This window comes from Pleurodeles waltl, chromosome 12 (genome assembly GCF_031143425.1).
Source record: "Pleurodeles waltl isolate 20211129_DDA chromosome 12, aPleWal1.hap1.20221129, whole genome shotgun sequence".
Taxonomy (NCBI): Eukaryota; Metazoa; Chordata; class Amphibia; order Caudata; family Salamandridae; genus Pleurodeles; species Pleurodeles waltl.
The window spans coordinates 381,351,880-381,372,791 of record NC_090451.1 but is presented as its reverse complement, the minus strand read 5'-3'; positions in this window follow the sequence as shown (position 1 = coordinate 381,372,791).

Genomic DNA, 20,912 nt, shown 5'->3' with positions numbered 1-20,912 from the left:
CTGTGCATTTTTGAAAACTAGAGGCCTAAGGGAATCCACGATTGGGTGACTTGTGGGGCTCTGACCAGGTTCTGTTACCCAGAATCCTTTGCAAACCTCAAAATTTGGCTAAAAAAACATATTTTCCTCACATTTCGGTGACAGAAAGTTCTGGAATCTGAGAGGAGCCACAAATTTCCTTCCACCCAGCGTTGCCCCAAGTCTCCCGATAAAAATGATACCTCACTTGTGTGGGTAGTCCTAGCGCCCACGACAGGAAATGTCCCAAAACACAAAGTGGGCACATCCCATTTTTTGACAGAAAACAGAGCTGTTTTTTGCATAGTGCCTACCTGTAGATTTTGGCCTCTAGCTCAGCCGGCACCTAGGGAAACCTACCAAACCTGTGCATTTTTGAAAACTAGAGACCTAGGGAAATCCAAGATGGGGTGACTTGTGGGGCTCTGACCAGGTTCTGTTACCAAGAATCCTTTGCAAACCTCAAAATTTGGCTAAACAAACATATTTTCCTCACATATCAGTGACAAAAAGTTCTGGAATCTGAAAGGAGCCACAAATTTCCTTCCATCCAGCATTCCCCCAAGTCTCCTGATAAAAATGGCACCTCACTTGTGTGGGTAGGCCTAGCGCCCGTGACAGGATATGCCCCAAAACACAACGTGGACACATCACAGAAAACAGAGCTGTTTTTTGCAAAGTGCCTACCTGTAGATTTTGGCCCCTAGCTCAGCCGGCACCTAGGGAAACCTACCAAACCTGTGCATTTTTGAAAACTAGAGACCTAGGGAAATCCAAGATGGGGTGACTTGTGGGGCTCTGACCAGGTTCTGTTACCAAGAATCCTTTGCAAACCTCAAAATTTGGCTAAAAAAACAAATTTTCCTCACATTTCAGTGACAAAAAGTTCTGGAATCTGAAAGGAGCCACAAATTTCCTTCCACCCAGTGTTCCCCCAAGTCTCCCGATAAAAATGGCACCTCACTTGTGTGGGTAGGCCTAGCGCCCGCGACAGGATATGCCCCAAAACACAACGTGGACACATCACAGAAAACAGAGCTGTTTTTTGCAAAGTGCCTACCTGTAGATTTTGGCCTCTAGCTCAGCCGGCACCTAGGGAAACCTACCAAACCTGTGCATTTTTGAAAACTAGAGACCTAGGGGAATCCAAGTTGGGGTGACTTGTGGTGCTCTGACCAGGTTCTGTTACCCAGAATCCTTTGCAAACCTCAAAATGTGGCTAAAAAAACATATTTTCCTCACATTTCGGCGACAGAAAGTTCTGCAATCTGAGAGGAGCCACAAATTTACTTCCACCCAGCGTTCCCCCAAGTCTCCAGATAAAAATGGTACCTCACTTGTGTGGGTAGGCCTAGCGCCCGCAACAGGATATGCCCCAAAACACAACGTGGACACATCACAGAAAACAGAGATGTTTTTTGCTAAGTGCCTACCTGTAGATTTTGGCCTCTAGCTCAGCCGGCACCTAGGGAAACCTACCAAACCTGTGCATTTTTGAAAACTAGAGACCTAGGGGAATCCAAGTTGGGGTGACTTGTGGTGCTCTGATCAGGTTCTGTTACCCAGAATCCTTTGCAAACCTCAAAATTTGGCTAAAAAAACATATTTTCCTCACATTTCGGTGACAGAAAGTTCTGGAATCTGAGAGGAGCCACAAATTTCCATCCACCCAGCGTTCCCCCAAGTATCCCGATAAAAATGATACCTCACTTGTGTGGGTAGGCCTAGCGCCCGTGACAGGAAATGGCCCAAAACACAACGTGGACACATCACATTTTTTCATAGAAAACAGTGCCTACCTGTGGATTTTGGCCTCTAGCTCAGCCGGCACCCGGGGAAACCTAGAAAACCAGCACTTTTTTGAAAACTAGAAACCCAGGGGAATCCAAGATGGGGTGACTTGTGGGGCTCTGAGCAGGTTCTGTTACCCAGAATCCTTTGCAAACCTCAAAATTTGGCTAAAAAAACACATTTTCATCACATTTCGGTGACAGAAAGTTCTGGAATCTGAGAGGAGCCACAAATTTCCTTCCACCCAGCGTTCCCCCAAGTCTCCCGATAAAAATGATACCTCACTTGTGTGGGTAGGCCTAGTGCCCGCGACAGGAAATGTCCCAAAACACAACGTGGACACATCACAGAAAACAGAGCTGTTTTTTGCAAATTGCCTACCTGTAGATTTTGGCCTCTAGCTCAGCCGGCACCTAGGGAAACCTACCAAACCTGTGCATTTTTGAAAACTAGAGACCTAGGGAAATCCAAGATGGGGTGACTTGTGGTGCTCTGAACAGGTTCTGTTACCCAGAATCCTTTGCAAACCTCAAAATTTGGCTAAAAAAACATATTTTCCTCACATTTCGGTGACAGAAAGTTCTGGAATCTGAGAGGAGCCACAAATTTCCTTCCACCCAGCGTTCCCCCATGTGTCCCGATAAAAATGGTACCTCACTTGTGTGGGTAGGCCTAGCGTCCGCAACAGGATATGCCCCAAAACACAACGTGGACACATCACAGAAAACAGAGCTGTTTTTTGCAAAATGCCTACCTGTAGATTTTGGCCTCTAGCTCAGCCGGCACCTAGGGAAACCCACCAAACCTGTGCATTTTTTAAAACTAGAGACCTAGGGGAATCCAAGATGGGGTGACTTTTGGGGCTCTGACCAGGTTCTGTTACCCAGAATCCTTTGCAAAACTCAAAATGTGGCTAAAAAAACTCATTTTTCTCACATTTCGGTGACAGAAAGTTCTGGAATCTGAGAGGAGCCACAAATTTCCTTCCACCCAGCGTTCCCCCAAGTCTCCCGATAAAAATGATACCTCACTTGTGTGGGTAGTCCTAGCGCCTGCGACAGGAAATGTCCCAAAACACAAAGTGGGCACATCCCATTTTTTGACAGAAAACAGAGCTGTTTTTTGCAAAGTGCCTACCTGTAGATTTTGGCCTCTAGCTCAGCCGGCACCTAGGCAAACCTACCAAACCTGTGCATTTGTGAAAACTAGAGACCTAGGGAAATCCAAGATGGGGTGACTTGTGGGGCTCTGACCAGGTTCTGTTACCAAGAATCCTTTGCAAACCTCAAAATTTGGCTAAAAAAACACATTTTCCTCACATTTCAGTGACAAAAAGTTCTGGAATCTGAAAGGAGCCACAAATTTCCTTCCACCCAGCGTTCCCCCAAGTCTCCCGATAAAAATGGTACCTCACTTGTGTGGGTAGGCCTAGCGCCCGCGACAGGATATACCCCAAAACACAACGTGGACACATCACAGAAAACAGAGCTGTTTTTTGCAAAGTGCCTACCTGTAGATTTTGGCCTCTAGCTCAGCCGGCACCTAGGGAAACCTACCAAACCTGTGCATTTTTGAAAACTAGAGACCTAGGGGAATCCAAGTTGGGGTGACTTGTGGTGCTCTGACCAGGTTCTGTTACCCAGAATCCTTTGCAAACCTCAAAATTTGGCTAAAAAAACATATTTTCCTCACATTTCTGTGACAGAAAGTTCTGGAATCTGAGAGGAGCCACAAATTTCCATCCACCCAGCGTTCCCCCAAGTCTCCCGATAAAAATGATACCTCACTTGTGTGGGTAGGCCTAGCGCCCGTGACAGGAAATGGCCCAAAACACAACGTGGACACATCACATTTTTTCAAAGAAAACAGTGCCTACCTGTGGATTTTGGCCTCTAGCTCAGCCGGCACCCAGGGAAACCTAGAAAACCAGCACATTTTTGAAAACTAGAAACGTAGGGGAATCCAAGATGGGGTGACTTGTGGGGCTCTGAGCAGGTTCTGTTACCCAGAATCCTTTGCAAACCTCAAAATTTGGCTAAAAAACACATTATCCCCACATTTCGGTGACAGAAAGTTCTGGAATCTGAGAGGAGCCACAAATTTCCTTCCACCCAGCGTTCCCCCAAGTCTCCCGATAAAAATGATACCTCACTTGTGTGGGTAGGCCTAGCGCCCGTGACAGGAAATGGCCCAAAACACAACGTGGACACATCACATTTTTTCATAGAAAACAGTGCCTACCTGTGGATTTTGGCCTCTAGCTCAGCCGGCACCTGGGGAAACCTAGAAAACCAGCACATTTTTGAAAACTAGAAACCCAGGGGAATCCAAGATGGGGTGACTTGTGGGGCTCTGAGCAGGTTCTGTTACCCAGAATCCTTTGCAAACCTCAAAATTTGGCTAAAAAACATATTTTCCTCACATTTCGGTGACAAAAAGTTCTGGAATCTGAGAGGAGCCACAAATTTCCTTCCACCCAGCGTTCCCCCAAGTCTCCCGATAAAAATGGGACCTCAGTTGTGTGGTTAGTCCTAGCGCCCGCAACAGGATATGCCCCAAAACACAACGTGGACACATCACAGAAAACAGAGCTGTTTTTTGCAAAGTGCCTACCTGTAGATTTTGGCCTCTAGCTCAGACGGCACCTAGGGAAACCTACCAAACCTGTGCATTTTTGAAAACTAGAGACCTAGGGGAATCCAAGTTGGGGTGACTTGTGGTGCTCTGACCAGGTTCTGTTACCCAGAATCCTTTGCAAACCTCAAAATTTGGCTAAACAAACATATTTTCCTCACATTTCGGTGACAGAAAGTTCTGGAATCTGAGAGGAGCCACAAATTTCTGTCCACCCAGCGTTCCCCCAAGTCTCCCGATAAGAATGATACCTCACTTGTGTGGGTAGGCCTAGCGCCCGTGACAGGAAATGGCCCAAAACACAACGTGGACACATCAAATTTTTTCATAGAAAACAGTGCCTACCTGTGGATTTTGGCCTCTAGCTCAGCCGGCACCTGGGGAAACCTAGAAAACCAGCACATTTTTGAAAACTAGAAACCCAGGGGACTCCAAGATGGGGTGATTTGTGGGGCCCTGAGCAGGTTCTGTTACCCAGAATCCTTTGCAAACCTCAAAATTTGGCTAAAAAAACAAATTTTCCTCACATTTCGGTGACAGAAAGTTCTGGAATCTGAGAGGAGCCACAAATTTCCTTCCACCCAGCGTTCCCCCAAGTCTCCCGATAAAAATGATACCTCACTTGTGTGGGTAGGCCTAGCGCCCGTGACAGGAAATGGCCCAAAACACAACGTGGACACATCAAATTTTTTCATAGAAAACAGTGCTTACCTGTGGATTTTGGTCTCTAGCTCAGCCGGCACCTGGGGAAACCTAGCAAACCAGCACATTTTTGAAGACTAGAAACCCAGGGGAATCCAAGATGGGGTGACTTGTGGGGCTCTGACCAAAAAAAACACAAAAAAAGAATTTGCCCTGGCGCCTAGAGGTTTCTGGCCCCCCTGGGGGCAGATCGGCCTAATACTAAAAGGCCGATCTGCCCCCAGGGGGGGCAGAAATGGCCTAAAATAAATTCCCCCCCCCCCGGGGAGTGACCCTTGCCTACAAGGTCGCTCCCCTTGCGTGACGACGCAAAAAAAAAGATCCCTGGTGCCTAGTGGTTTCTGCCCCCCTTGGGGGAAGATTGACCTAAAATCGGCCGATCTGCCCCCAAAGCGGGCAGAAATGGCCTAAATACAATTTGCTCCTCCAGGGGAGCGACCCTTGCCTAAGGGGTCGCTCCCCATCTCTAAAAAAACAAACAGTCAAAAATAAACAAAAAAAAAAAAAATTGCCCTGGTGCCTAGAGGTTTCTGTCCCCCAGGGGGGGCAGAAATGGCCTAAAATACATTTTCCCCCCAACCCCCACCTCCGGGGTGCGACCCTTGCCTACGAGGTCGCTCCCCTTGCTTGACGGCGCAAAAAAAAGATCCCTGGTGCCTAGTGGTTTCTGCCCCCCTTGGGGGCAGATTGACCTAAAAGCGGCAGAAATGGCCTAAATACAATTTGCCCCTCCAGGGGAGCGACCCTTGTCCAAGGGGTCACTCCCCATCTGTAAAACAAAAAAACAAAAAAATCCCTGGTGCCTAGTGGTTTCTGCCACCCTTGGGGGCAGATCAGCCTAATCAAAATAGGCTGATCTACCCCCCAGGGGGGGCAGAAATGGCCTAAAATAATTTCCCCCCCCCCCAGAGAGCAACCCTTGCCTAAGGGGTCGCTCCCCTTGCGTGAAATTCACGCAAAAAAAAAACTCCCTGGTGTGTAATGGTTTCTGCCCCCATTGGGGGCAGATTGGCCTCATCAAAATAGGCCAATCTGCCCCCAAGGTGGGCAGAAATGGCCTAAATATAATTTGCCCCCTAGGGGAGCGACCCTTGCCTAAGGGGTCGCTCCCCACCTAAAAAAAAAAGAAAACATAACAAAAAGAAAAAACAAAAAAAGATCCCTGGTGCCTAGAGGTTTCTGCCCCCAGGGGGGGCAGAAAAGGCCTTCCCAAAAAAATGCCCACCCTGGGAGCGACCCTTGCCCAAGGGGTCGCTCCCTTTTGTCAGTTTCAGACAAAAAAAAAAATCCCTGGTGTCTAGTGGGGTTTCAAAAGCCGGATTGCAAGCAATCTGGCTTTTGAAACCATGGGAGAGACTTCAAAGGGAAGGAAATGCATTTCCTTCCCTCTTAAGCCCCTCCGGGCCTCCCCCATGGGATTGAAAGAGAAATGCTTTGCATTTCTCTTTCAATCGCATGGGGGAGACCCTGTGACTAATCAGCGTGCGCTCGCGCGCTGACGTCACAGGGGGGGTTGTGGGGGTCGGGGGTGGAAGGGGAAGGGCTTCCCTTTCCATCCCTGATTTGGGGGGATGGGGGGGAACCCCACAGAGGGAGCGCTAGTGCTCCCTCTGGGCTCTGTGACCAGGACATAATGGTTACGTCCTGGGCACGGCAGCACTGTGCCTCAGGACGTAAACATTACGTCCTGGGCACAGAACAAGTTAAAAGATAATTGAGGTAGCCCAATTTTCTATTGATAAGGTACAGGCCAACTAACCCAGATTGACAGACAAATAAAGAGAATCATTAAGTGGCATCATCCAAAAGCATGAAAAAGCCTGCCAACTAGTCTCACTTCACTAACAGCCTACAATGAAGGAGCGTTGGGGTAAGCCTGTGTGGGCTGTGCAATTTACTACCACTGGGAGGGCAGCAGAAACACCTCCCTCCAATAGCGCAATCCTTCTTCTCCCAGGTATGTCTGAAGGCATGGAAGTGACAGTACCCTGGGAGTACTGGCCTAGGCGCTCCGAAGTGACTACTGGGAGGCTGGACCCTACTAGTTATGATTTGAAACTACAAACCTGATCTGTATATCCAGGCTGCTTCTGCTTCCCACTGAGGCCTACTCACCCGCACCACTTTGAGTGAGGGGGGATTGTGTGATTGCCCAGAGGTCCAATGTAGAAACCTGCCTGCATTTCTTCTGAACTGGTACCACAGAGAACCTGTGGGGCCACCCTATGATCTGCTGGGCCAATCTGCATACGACCATAGCCCTTGGCAGATTCTGAAAAGGACAACATGATAGTGAGGCCCATAACCATCAAGGGCCAAACTTCAGATTTTATGGTTGCAGCAAACCTAGTAGTCCCTCCAGAGCAGAACCTGGGCACAGTGGTCCACCTAGAAGCTACCCTCCATGGCCATTCCAGCTAATTTGAAAAAGTGCTCCAAGCCATCCTTGACATAAAAACAACTCTGGAGACCAAGATTGATGCTGACTCCCTTGACATCAGTCTGTTCAGGGTGGATCACTGTAAGTCAGCAGAGAGAGTGGATGAGGTGAAGTCATCTTTGACCTCCATGCAACTCAGGCTACAAACCCTCGAATCTCAACTGCAGGATCTACAGCTAGAGATCACCTCTCTGCATTAATGGGCAGAAAATGCAGAGGGCCGCTCTCGTTGGAACTACATACGTTTTGTTGGGTTTCCCAAACACTCTGAAGGGCCAGATGTGGAGCTATTCTTGAAACATTGGCTGATGGGAACAGTCCAAGAAGTCAAAATATCAAAATTCTTCTTGGTGGAGCAGGTGCATCATATACCAGGGAAGCCACCTCTTCCAGGAATTCACCCCCATCCAGTTATTGCCCGTTTTCTAAACGTTAGGGACAGAGACCTGATATTACAATTGTTTCGATCTAAAGGACTTTGGAGATATCAGAATGACATCATAACGGTCTATATGGACTTTACAATGGATTTGCAAAACCAATGCCACCCTTATGCCATAGTCAAGCAGAAGCTGCAAGAACTGTCCCTTAAATATGCACTGCTCTATCCGGTAAAACTCAAAGTAATTGACAGCAGCTCCACTCATTTTTTTCTTCACCTGGGGATACTTAGACCTGGCTTCATGACAAAGGACTAGCGAAAAACACTAATGGCGACCAACCATCTGGCAAACTGCTAACGTCTCAACCTTTATGCAAAAGGGTGAAAAAGACTTGCCAATCACCCTATACTGGAACAGGTAGCCAAAGAACAGGTGATAGCAGTGTCAGAGTCTTAACACCTTGGTAAAAATCCTTTTGAACTGCTGCAACAACACCAACAATCTGACACAAGCTCTGAGGTAGGCATCACTTAGAACTCTTTGGAGCCAATGACCAGCTGTCCGGAGCAAACACTCAGACTAGCAGGTGATATACTTTGAAAGACACAAGGAATCTCCTAAACCTAATCAATCACTGGCACATTCCACATGAACTATCCTTGGCAGGCTCTTACTCCTCTTGGGACCCCGGCTGAATGACACAAAAAACTATGGTGGGCACCACAACCAGAGATCTACAGGTTTATATGCGCATGCCCCTGAGGGTTTTCGATGCAGATTTGGTTTGTTATTTGCTGTATGGTTAATTACTTGTTTTTGCTGCTGGTAACTGCATATGTATTTACAGGCTGGGGACACATAGGGGGTCATATGACCCCTGCGGATGGTGTTAAAATGGAGAAAAGTACTGCCAACAGGCTGGCGGTACTTTTCCCCATAACAAGCCAAAACGCCAATGTATCACACCGTCCGCCAAGGTGGTAACAGCCTCCGGGCTGGAAACTTCAGTCTCCAGCCTGACAGCCGTCACTAGCCCGCCTGCAGGATTATGACCCCGCCTACCTCCATGGTTTTCGTGGCAAACTTACTGCCACAAAAACCACGGCAGTAGGCACTATCAGTAACAGGGAATCACTTTCCTGTCACTGATAGGGTCTTCCCTGCCCCCTCCTCCTTCCCTGGTTCCCTCCCCACCCCTTGTCCCTCTCCAGACCCCCCTTCATTCCTGCACCTTCATGCACAAATGCACACACACATTCACCCACTCATTTTCACATTCAGGCATCCATTCACACACAGATCCACTCACACTTACATACATACAGGCACACATGCATACACACAACACAACATACACGCACTCACACATCCATACATGCACACACACTCACACAACACGCAACACGCACCCGCATTCCTGCACGCACAGACATACACACACAGCCCCACACACACACACAACACCCCCCACCCCTCTCCCCTGTCGGAGCACCCGACTTACTTTTTGGGAGGGGTCCTCCGGAGGGAAACGGGTCGGGCGCTGCTGCTAGCAGCAGTGTCTGCCAGCAGAACACTGCCAGGCCATATCATGTATCAAGATACGGTCTGCAGAGGTCTACTGGCATGGTGCTGCTGCTGATAGCAGCGCCACTTTACCGTCATCTGCTGCCATGGCCCCTGCTGGATTTCCCCCATCCTTCTGGTGGAAATCTGACTGTGCTCATAATCCGGCTGACGGCTGGTAGCGCGGTGACGGTCTTTTGACGGCCGTCGCTGTGGCGGTAGACAGTATATACCGCCAATGTTATGATGAGGCCCATAGTCTTCCTGCCATGGGGGGGTTGGGATTGTTATATCTTTGTTTCTCTTCTGTCTTGCTCCTACTTCTTTTTTTCATTGCTCGTAACGCATGTGGCATCAACAGTTTGTACTTTAGAGGGTGGACATTGGTTAAAACAGACTGCTTGGGTACAATGGCTGGTTGCACCCCCCTTATGATCACACATTGATACCATGAATGGTAGAATGGTCCCGCTTTCCTACACATTAACACATGGGCACTCCAATACGTGACAGTGTCCCCCAATATAAACTGCTGACATAGAATGTGTGAGGCATGGCCGACCCTGCAAAGCAATATATAATATATGCATTCATCAAGCGCTGTTATGTATATATATCACAATCCTACACAAAACACAACTCACACAAGGGGGGTGTTGGTGTGGGTTTCCGATTGTGTACCTTAAATGTTGGGCTGCCAAAGGATTGATGAGGAGGGTACATTTATGATCATAGAGGACCACCTGGAAGGATCATCACCTACGGTGGTGGGCATTTAAGCTCCCAACTTTAATCAGTCGTCCCTTCTAGGAACCCTGGTCCTACTTTGAGATCCCGAAGCACCTGGGATGTGGGGCAGTGATTATGAATGTGTTTCAGATGTAGACAGGGATCATCTGATCCCTCCCCTCCATGTGGCCTTTTGTGTTTACACATCACAGCACTTTAGAGAATGGATGGCCTGTAATTGCCTGCATGGCGTATGACGTTTGACCCACCCCACTGATAGCGAATACTCCTTTTACTCCCGGGTTCATGACATTCATGAGACTGGACCTCTTCCTATTCAGTGACTCACTGATTGGGCGGATTTTGGGACTGGAGTATCTGGCCTGCACAGTGTTGGACCACTGCCTGCATTTCATAATGCTCAAATGGGGTAGACCATGCTCTCAGATACCAAAATGGAGGCTCCAATCTGAGGCCCGACTAGTCCCCCCTCCAGGAAGGCCCTATCGCACAGATAGCCAACTACTTTGAGGTGAACAGGGTCACTACACTAACTAGGGCATTGGAATGGGATACCCATAAAGAGGTTTCATGGCGGCGACATGAGGGATCCGCAAGGTGTTGACACGAGAGTTGCCTTCGCTTGAACAGGAGATGCATACACTAGAAAATGAGCCAGTGCAGCCGCCTGCTGACATGCAACGTCTGGGCTCCTTCTATAAAGATCCCAGGCGTTCAGTATCATGATTAGGGAAACATGATCATTAACACTGCCTTGCCCTCTTGCACACAAAGGGGGATCAATCAGGCAAACTGTTAACATGGCTGGTACGGGAAGACCAGCACAGCTCACCTAACTGCTATAATCCAGACTGCTAGGAACAATACCCTGAGAACAAATGGGCTCACCATTGAATTCTATGCTGCTTACAGCTCACCCCTGGCCCCAAATCTCCTGGAGCTCTTCAATGAAGCCAGACTTTGGGGAAGCTACCGCACTCTCCTCAAGAGGCACTGATCGTCGTCCTTCTCAAGCCATGGCGTGACACCCTGCACGTTTGTGATTATCATCCGTTTTCTCTTCTAAACCGTGACTATAAAGTACTGGGGAAGGTAGTGGCCAACAGGCTTCTTCCTGTCATTGGACTTCTGGTTCATGCAGATCAATTTAGGTTGATACCCAGCTGCAGTTTCTTCATAAACATCCATAGGCTTCTAAACATGATGGAGATCACTCCTGCTGGGACTAGGAGGCAGGCTGCAATGCCATTAGATATAGAGAAGATCTTCGATGGCCTGGGGTAGGACTACTAACTACCTTTCCTGGAGGTTATGGCTATGGGGCTGAACTATATAGGTTGGATCCGTGCTCTGTATAAAAATCCGACAGCAATGGTGCACACAGAACTAACGGTCCCCAGTAGCTTTGATATTTAAATAGGAACTAGGCAGTGATGCCCTCATCACCATTGATATTCGCTCCAACCATGGAAACCTTGGCCTGTAGCTTGCAGCTGCAAGCATGACAATGGGGGATACTGGCATGTGGGGGGATTACATAATTTCCCTCTACCCAGACGATGCGCTGATATATCTGCAAGATGCAACAACTATACTTGACGACATTGCTGGAGGAATTTGACGAGGTGTGCAGTCTCAGGGTGAATTGAACTAAGTCATGCTTGTACCCACTGGCACTGGTCCCTAAACCAGAATGAGGACCTTACGGGCTGTCAACTGCAGGGGTGCTACCCCACTTTTACATATCTGGGTGTGCGGATCTATCATGATATTGGTGACCTCAAGGAGGGTAGCATTAATAAGGCACTAGCTGCAGTATGCAAATCACTTCCTTTTTTTTGGGTTGTCTTTGTAACTGTACCTGATGGGATGTATGACAATTTCTAAGATGCTGGTATTGCCTCATTTATTATATTTCTTTCCAGCTCTCCCCACACTCCAAATATACCTCCTGTAGGAGGCTGGCCTGGTTTGTAGTGGGTACCTTGGGTACGTACACCTTACACCAGGTCCAGTTATCTCTTATTAGTGAAATTTAGTAGTGTTCTAGCAGCTTAGGATGATAGAGGTAGCTATAGCAGAGCAGCTTAGGCTGAACTAGGAGACATGCAAAGCTCATGCAATACCACTTATAGTTACACAGTATTTATACACAAGTAAAGACAATACTCAGTGTTACCAAAAACAAGGGTATTTATTTGGGTGACACAGTACCAAAAATATCTTAGAGGCAATACTCCTTCTGGAGGTAAGTATTATACACAATATATAAACTAGACACCAAAATTAGACAAGTAAAGAGTCATAGACCAATGCAAACAATGCTATAGAATGCAATGGGAGAAAATAGGTCTAGGGGGAAAAACAAACCATATACTAAGAAAGTGGAATGCAAATCATGAATTCCCCCCTAGATAAGTGTAGTGTGTGCAGATTTACTGGGCGAGTAAGAATGCAGTAAAGGTAAGTAAATTACCCCACCCCAGAGCCCAGAAAAGCAGGAGTAAAGTACTGCAAGTTTCCTTGGGACACTCTACACCTCGTTTTGGGGATTTTGCAGCAGCCAACCATGTCTGCAAAGAACAACTGCTGGATTATTGGACCTGAAGACCTGCAAAGTAAAGGGACCAACTCCAGAAGTTGAAAGAAGATCCAGGAAGGACAGGAGCCCCTGCCAACCCAGAAGAGGGTGCAAAAGAAGAGCCCATGGTTAGTCAAAGACTGCAGAATTGCACCCTAGAAAGAGGCCAGTGGGTTCCTGCATGATGCAAAAGATGTCCCACGGCGTGAAGATCGTTGCAGATGAGATTTCGTGTTGGAAGTCACCAACAAGCCTTGGCTATGACAAAAGTGCATTTTTCATCAAAATGGCACTGGATGGACCCAGGAGGGACCTGGGGTCCTCAACTCTGTGTGAGGAGGAAGAGGGGGCTCTCAGTACTTTAGAGAGCCCTCGGGATGCCAGCCAGCACCCCCAGGAGTCGCAGGATCCAGGTTCAAAGGAGGTGCAAAAACATGGTCAATGCAGCACCACAAATTAAGGTGCCACTCCGCCGGAGAACAACTCAGCGAGTTGAGCGTCGCAGGATGGAGTGCTAGGGACCTGGGCCAGGCTTTGCATGAAGGAATTTTGCAAAGAGTGCACAGAGGCCTCAGGAGGCGAAGAAGATGCAGTACACAGGGGTACTGTCGCTTTCGGGGAAGGCAATGTCTTACCTCCTCCAAATTGTGTCAGCAGGACCTCAGGACAGTTTATGACAGTGATGTCCACCCTCTGTGTCATTAGGAGCACGCTCGTTTCTGTGAGAGGAGTCCCAGGGTACCAGTCGTCATCTTGGAAGGTGCCTGCTTGGAGCAGGGGAGTGACTCAGTCAGTCCACAGGAGATTTCTTCTGTCCTGCTGGTGCAGGATGAAGAGAAGACAGGGAGTCCCCAGAGCGTGCACACCGTGGAAATTGTTGCAGTTGCTGACTTGGAGCTGAGGTTGCTGAAGAAAAGTGTCTCTTGTAGACACTTTGTTGCAGTTACAGCATTTCTTGGAGCAGGCTGCAGTTGATCCGAGGTCAGAAGAGTCTGAAGTTGTTGCAGAGGATTCCTGAAGGAAACTTGCAAGCAGAATCTGAAGAGAACCCACAGGAGAGACCCTAAATAGCCCTGAGAGGGGGATTGGCTACCTTATCAGCTAAGGACCTATCAGGAGGGGTCTCTGACGTCACCTGCTGGCACTGGCCACTCAGAGCCCTCCAGAGTGCCCCCACACCATGCAAAGCAAGATGGCTGAAGTCTGGGACACACTGAAGGAGCTATGACCACCACCCCTGGGGTGGTGATGGACAGGGGAGTAGTCACTCCCCTTTCATTTGTCCAGTTTCGTGCCAGAGCAGGGGAAAAGAGGTCCCTGAACCAGTTTAGAGTGGTTTATGCAAGGAGGGCACCATCTGTGCCCTTCAAAGCATTTCCAGAGGCTGGGGGAGGCTACCCCTCCCCAGTCTGTAACACCTATTTCCAAAGGGAGATGGTGTAACACCCTGCTCTAAAGGGAAATGCTTTGTTCTGCCTTCCTGGGACTGGGCTGCCCAGACCCCAGGAGGGCAGACCCCTGTCTGTGAGGTGGCAGCAGCTGTAGCTGCAGTGCAAACTTCAGCGAGCTGGTTTGGCAGTACTGGGGGTCCATGGTGGAGCCCCCAGGATGCATGGAATTGGCTCCCCAATACCAGATTTGGAATGGGGGGACAATTCCATGATCTTAGACATGTTACATGGCCATATTCCGAGTTACCATTGTGAAGCTACATACAGCTATTGACCTATATGTAGTGCACATGTGTAATGGTGTCCCCGCACTCACAAAGTCTGGGGAAGTGGCCCTGAACTTTGCACTAGCCTAGCAAAGGTGCCCTCACACTTAGTAACTTTGCACTTAACCTGTGAAGGTTAGACATATAGGTGACTTATAAGTTACTTAAGTGCAGTGAAAATGGCTGTGAAATAACATATGCGTTATTTCACGCAGGCTGCAGTGGCAGGCCTGTGCAAGGGTTTGTCCAAGCTCCCTATGGGTGGCAAAAGAAATGCTGCAGCCAATATGGATCTCCTGGAACCCCAATGCCCTGGGTACCTAGGTACCGTATACTAGGGACTTATAAGGAGGGTCCAGGATGCCAATTGAAATTGGTAAATGAAGTAACTGGCCTACAGTGACAAATTTAAAAGCAGAGAGAGCATAAGCACTGAGGTTCTGGTTAGCAGAGTGTTGGAAAATGGGTTACTGGTAAGGGCAGGTAGGTACCTACACTTAGCAATAGGCCAATAACCTCCCCTTAGGTCCAGTTAGGTCTCAGTAAATTAAACCCAGCTCAACCCTTGGTAGCTTGGCAATGAGTGACAAGGCTTAACTTAGGAGACAGAGTGTAAAGCATTCAAATATCACAAAACAGTAATTAAATAAAACCCAGGAAACAGTTTAAAATTCCAAAACCAATTCATAAAAATAGATTATATTTTTATCTTTAAAATGACACAGGAACGAATACAATCGGATAAGGGGAACCGGAGATATGAATTTTTAAAGAATTATAGTTTTTTAGCGCCTAGAAACAAAAAGTGCCAATCGGGTCATCTGGTTGCACCTCGACTGGGGCAAAGTCAAAGTTTCAGGCCGACCGCGATGGAGCCCTGCTCGGCTACAGCTCGCGGGAGGCCTCAGTCAAAAGTTTACCTTCGGACTTAGGTGGTCATTCCAAACTCGGCGGTAAAAGGCACTTACCGCCGTTCAGAAGACCGCCATAACACCGCCGCGGCCGCGGTAAACCGCCACGGTCATTCTGACCCACAGCAGGCAAACCGCCAGAATACAGACATCCACAAAAGTCCGCCACACCAAAGGCCAGCGAGAAACTGGCGATGACCAAACCTCCACCGTCACGCCAACAGAAATACACCCACCCTATCACGACACACGAATCCATGCGGCGGTCTTTCAACCGCGGTATTCCATTGGCGGTACACACCGCCGCGCTCAAAATACAAACACACTTACAAAATACAACCACATTGGACAATTCAAAATACACACACCTGAGACACATACACACACCACTCCCACACACCCAACTCAATATAAAATACACACCCACATCACCCACAAACCTCCACTCCTAGAGATTCGTGAACACGCACAGAGAAAAGACATCCGAGCACCCAGACGCCCAATTCACTGTCACCCAGCAATATTTGCACGCACTTCACACAACACAACAATACACATCACCACACTTAGCACCACACAATCCACCCTACACATCACCCACACCACCCCATGGCACCGCAAAGACACCCCAGGTTCTCTGATGATGAACTCAGGGTCATGGTGGAGGAAATTGTACGAGTAGAGCCACAGCTATTCGGGGCACAGGTGCAGCACACCACCATTGCCAGGAAGATGGAGCTATGGAACAGAATAGTGGACATGGTCAACGCTGTGGGACAGCACCCAAGAAATCGGGACGACATCAGGAAGAGGTGGAACGACCTACGGGGGAAGGTGCGTTCCATGGTATCCAGGCACAACATCGCGGTGCAGAAGACTGGCGGCGGACCCCCACCTCCTCCCCCAGAATTTACAACATGGGAGGAGCAAGTCTTGAACATCCTGCATCCTGAGGGCCTCACAGGAGTAGTCGGAGGAATGGACTCTGGTAAGGCAAATCTTAACTACTTCTTCCCCCCACCCCACCTGCATGCCAACTCATACCCCCACCCTTACCCTCACCCCCATCACACCTACTCCTTGCAACTGTCTCACCATCACAACCCACCCATCCCAACACCTAGCCCTGCATGCGTCCACAAAGCATGGACACCCATCACCTAAGCATGCCCACTGCACATACACATACAACCCCCCCCCCAACCACCGTCACAACCGCCCCCACAAAGGAATGCCAGCACTGGGGTACACGGGCACCCACCCATTGCACGCTATGACACACACAGAAGCAATAACCATACTTTTATACCACTGCAGGACCCGAACGCCACATCACCGCGCAGGAGGGTCCACAAATTTCCACTCCACCCCCAGAAGAGGCCCACAGTGAGGACAGCAGCTCTGTCTCCCTGGATCTAGATGACCAGCCCGGTCCATCGGGGACCTCGGGACAGTCGGTTCCCCTCACACAGCCACAGGCCACAGTAGACCTTCCCCCCTCTGGGAACACCAGCACAGCACCCACCCAGCGGGCCCATACCTCTGTCCCCAGGACACGTCAACAGCGGTGTGTCCACCACTACAGGGAACCCAGGCTAACCAACCACCCCAACACAACAGGGACCTGGGGGCAGTGGTAGTGGGCACACGGTCCAGGGGACAGAGGCCAAGGGAAACAGGGGAACTGGGAGGGCTGCTGTGCGACAGGGGGGGACAGGCCCAGGGAACCCACTCTCCACGAGGCCCTCTCCTCCATCATGGGAGCATACCACCGCTCCCAGGAGACGATAGCGACGGTCCTGGCCAGGTTTCAGGAGATTCAGCTTCTGCAGGAGCTACAGTACATGGGGTTCAGGGAGGAACTAAGAAACATCAGTTCCGCCATGGGTACCATCGTAGTGGCCCTGAATGAGGTAGTCACGACATTGCGGGACACTGTGGCACCTCAAAGGGCCCCTGACACTAGCATGCACCAAGAACTGCCTACCACCTCCGCCGGCGCTAGTGGACAGGAGGCCCCGACACAAGACCAACAGGCCACCAGAACCCCACCCCCTGCAGAAGGAGAACACCCCGCAAGCGGGCCCTGAGATCCAGGAAGAAGACAGAGTAAGATGTCAAGACCCCCGCCAGCAAAGGATACCGCCCTGATTGTCATCCCACTGTCCCGCATTGTCACCCTGTCCAACCTTAAACTGCCCCTGCTCCACTTCCCACAGGCATTTGGACAATGCACCTGTGAAACTGATAGTCTGGACTCTGCCATGGACAATCCTCCACCATCACCCCTCACCGATTTGCAACCACCCATCCAATTTAGAGCACTTGAATAAAAACACTTATTGCACAAAACAATCTGGAGTCTGGCTGTGATTTAGAACAAATGTATTAGACATGACCGTGCCAAAATGTTCATTCACATTGTGATGCCAACAAACCGCTGTCACACAGCTGTAGTCCATGGGGAAACAAAGCAGATGTCACGCAGTGGGGCCCACATCTCTGAAAACGGAAGGGAAAGTCACAACACAGTTACCATACACTGGGGGAAAAAGTCAGACAGTAGAGAGGTAGGAGTCATTAAGTAAATGTAATATGCCGGTGTCTACTCTTACCTGTGTGTCACTGAAAATACTGCTGTATTACTGTGTTCCTGTTCTCTATGTCGTCCTCTTCGGCTTCCTCCTCTTCACTCTCCACAGGCTCCACAGCTGCTACAACAACACCATCTGGACCATCCTCCTGCAGAAAAGGCACCTGGCGGCGCAAAGCCAGGTTGTGAAGCATACTGCAGGCCACGATGATCTGGCACACCTTCTTTGGTGAGTACATTAGGGATCCACCTGTCATATGGAGGCACCGGAACCTGGCCTTCAGGAGGCCAAAGGTTTGCTCGATCACCCTCCTAGTCCGCCCATGGGCCTCATTGTAGCGTTCCTCTGCCCTTGTCCTGGGATTCCTCACTGGGGTCAGTACCTAGGACAGGTTGGGGTAACCAGAGTCCCCTAATAGCCACATCTGGTGCCTCTGGAGTTGACCCATCGCATACGGGATGCTGCTATTCTGCAGGATGTAGGCGTAATGCACTGACCCAGGGAACTTGGCATTAACATGGGAGATGCACTGGTCAGCCAAACACACCATCTGTACATTCATGGAATGATAACTCTTCTGGTTCCTGTACACCTGTTCACTCCTGCTGGGGGGGACCAAAGCAACATGTGTCCCATCAATGGCACCTATGATGTTGGGGATATGTCCAAGGGCATAGAAATCACCCTTCACTGTAGACAAATCCCCCACCTCAGGGAAAACGATGTAGCTCCGCATGTGTTTGAGCAGGGCAGACAACACTCTGGACAACACCTTGGAAAACATAGGCTGGGACATCCCTGATGATATGGCCACTGTTGTTTGAAATGACCCACTTGCTAAGAAATGGAGTACTGACAGCACCTGCACTAGAGGGGGGATCCCTGTGGGTTGGCGGATGGGTGACATCAGGTCTGGCTCCAGCTGGGCACACAGTTCCTGTATAGTGGCTCGGTCAAGCCTGTATGTCAGTATGACATGTCGTTCCTCCATTGTCGACAGGTCCACCAGCGGTCTGTACACGAGAAGATTCCTCCATCTCCTCGCATGTCCCAGCGGACGGTGCCTATGAAGGACAACAGCGAGCACAGAGTCAAGCAACCCACAGGTACGTAACCACAGCTTGCACATAACACGATTCCCAATGCATTGAATGGCTTGTATGAGTGTTGGTGCATGGCCTAGGTATGTGCGACGCAGTTGGTAATTAGGCCATGTGGGCCCTTGAAATGGCGGCTGCCTGACCTGTGAAGTGCGACAGTGGGATGTGAGGTCAATGCGCTGGCGTGGCATACCGCGGCGGTAGGCGGTCGAAAACCGCGGCGCTAAGCCGCATTGGTTAACATTGAACCCTATGGGTCTCAGGAGCCAATGACGATGTGCGCCGGCGGTCGCAGTACGCACTGCCGCGGTACGCACCGCCGCGGGCGTGACCGCCATTTTCTATCTGCTTAATCACTCGATACCTGATCTTCGACAGGAGAGGACCTTCACTGCAAGTGCTGCTGTGACCTCGGTCTGGAAGAGACAATGGCTCATGCGACTGGGGAAAGGGCCCCTGACTTCACTGCGGAGGAGTTGGAGAAACTTGTGGATGGGGTCCTCCCCCAGTATGCGCTACTCTATGGTCCTCCAGACCAACAGGTAAGTACACTGGGACCATGCTTAGTGGGCAATGCCTGGGTTGAGTGGGGTGGATGAAAGATTGTGGGGAGGGGAGCGATTGAGGCATGCATCAAACGACAGATGAGAGCATGTGCCACATGGCAAGGGTGTGGATGGGGGGCCACTCACATCGAGCATGCAGAAGATGATGACAATTTTTCTCTCCCTGTACATGTCACATAGGTCAGCGCCCACCAGAAAGTCGCGATTTGGCTTGCCATCGCCAAGGACGTCCGGACCCTAGGGGTCCACAACAGACGGGGCACCCACTGCCGGAAGAGGTGGGTGGACATCCGATGCTGCAGCAGGAAGACGGCGGAGGCTCAGCTGGGGATGGCCTCCCAACGTAGGAGGGGTGCCAGTCATACTTTGACCCCCCTGATGTCCCGGATCCTGGCGGTGGCCTACCCCGATTTGGATGGGCACGTGAGGACATCACAGCAGACACAAGGGGGTGAGTACAAATACATTCTGCTGACTTTGCGCGCAGTGGAGGTGTCTGGGTGGGGGAGGAGGGTTGTGGGTATCCCTAGGCCAGGGCGATTTCTGTAGGCTAGGCCCCTCTGTAAGGCATGGCCCTGTGCCCCCGCCCCCCACCTCTGTAGGGTGCCAAGTACAGGTATCCATGGCCCTGTGTCATCTATGTGTGCAGTTGTCGTCCATAGGCTTGTAGGCCATGTCCCACGGATTGCGTAGTGGACCCCAAGTGCGCGGCGTAGTGCAGGGGGCTTCTGTGTCTGTCTTGTCCACCAACGGTAGCGGTAATCCATGCACTCAACATGTCTTTATTTCTCCTCCCCCCCTTTTTTTGTGGTCTTCCTGTTCATGTGTGCATTAGCATCATCAGGCGGAGAAGAAGTGGCATCGGAGCACGAGGGAGCTGCATCTCACATGGCCATGGCGGGCCATGCAACAGAATCAGATTTCACCAGTGAGACGGAGGGCGAGGGGAGCTCCACAGCGGGGACTCGTGCTGATGTCAGTGACAGCGACTCGTCCTCTGAAGGGAGCTCCCTTGTGGTGGCGGCAACATCCGTGCCCCCCGCAACAACAGGTACAGCCGCCACCCAGCGCAACAGCACCGCCCTCCCAGCAGCCCCTCAGCATTTTCCCCATGCCCGCTCACCCAGGAAGGTGGGCATCTCCTTCGCCCCAGGCACCTCAG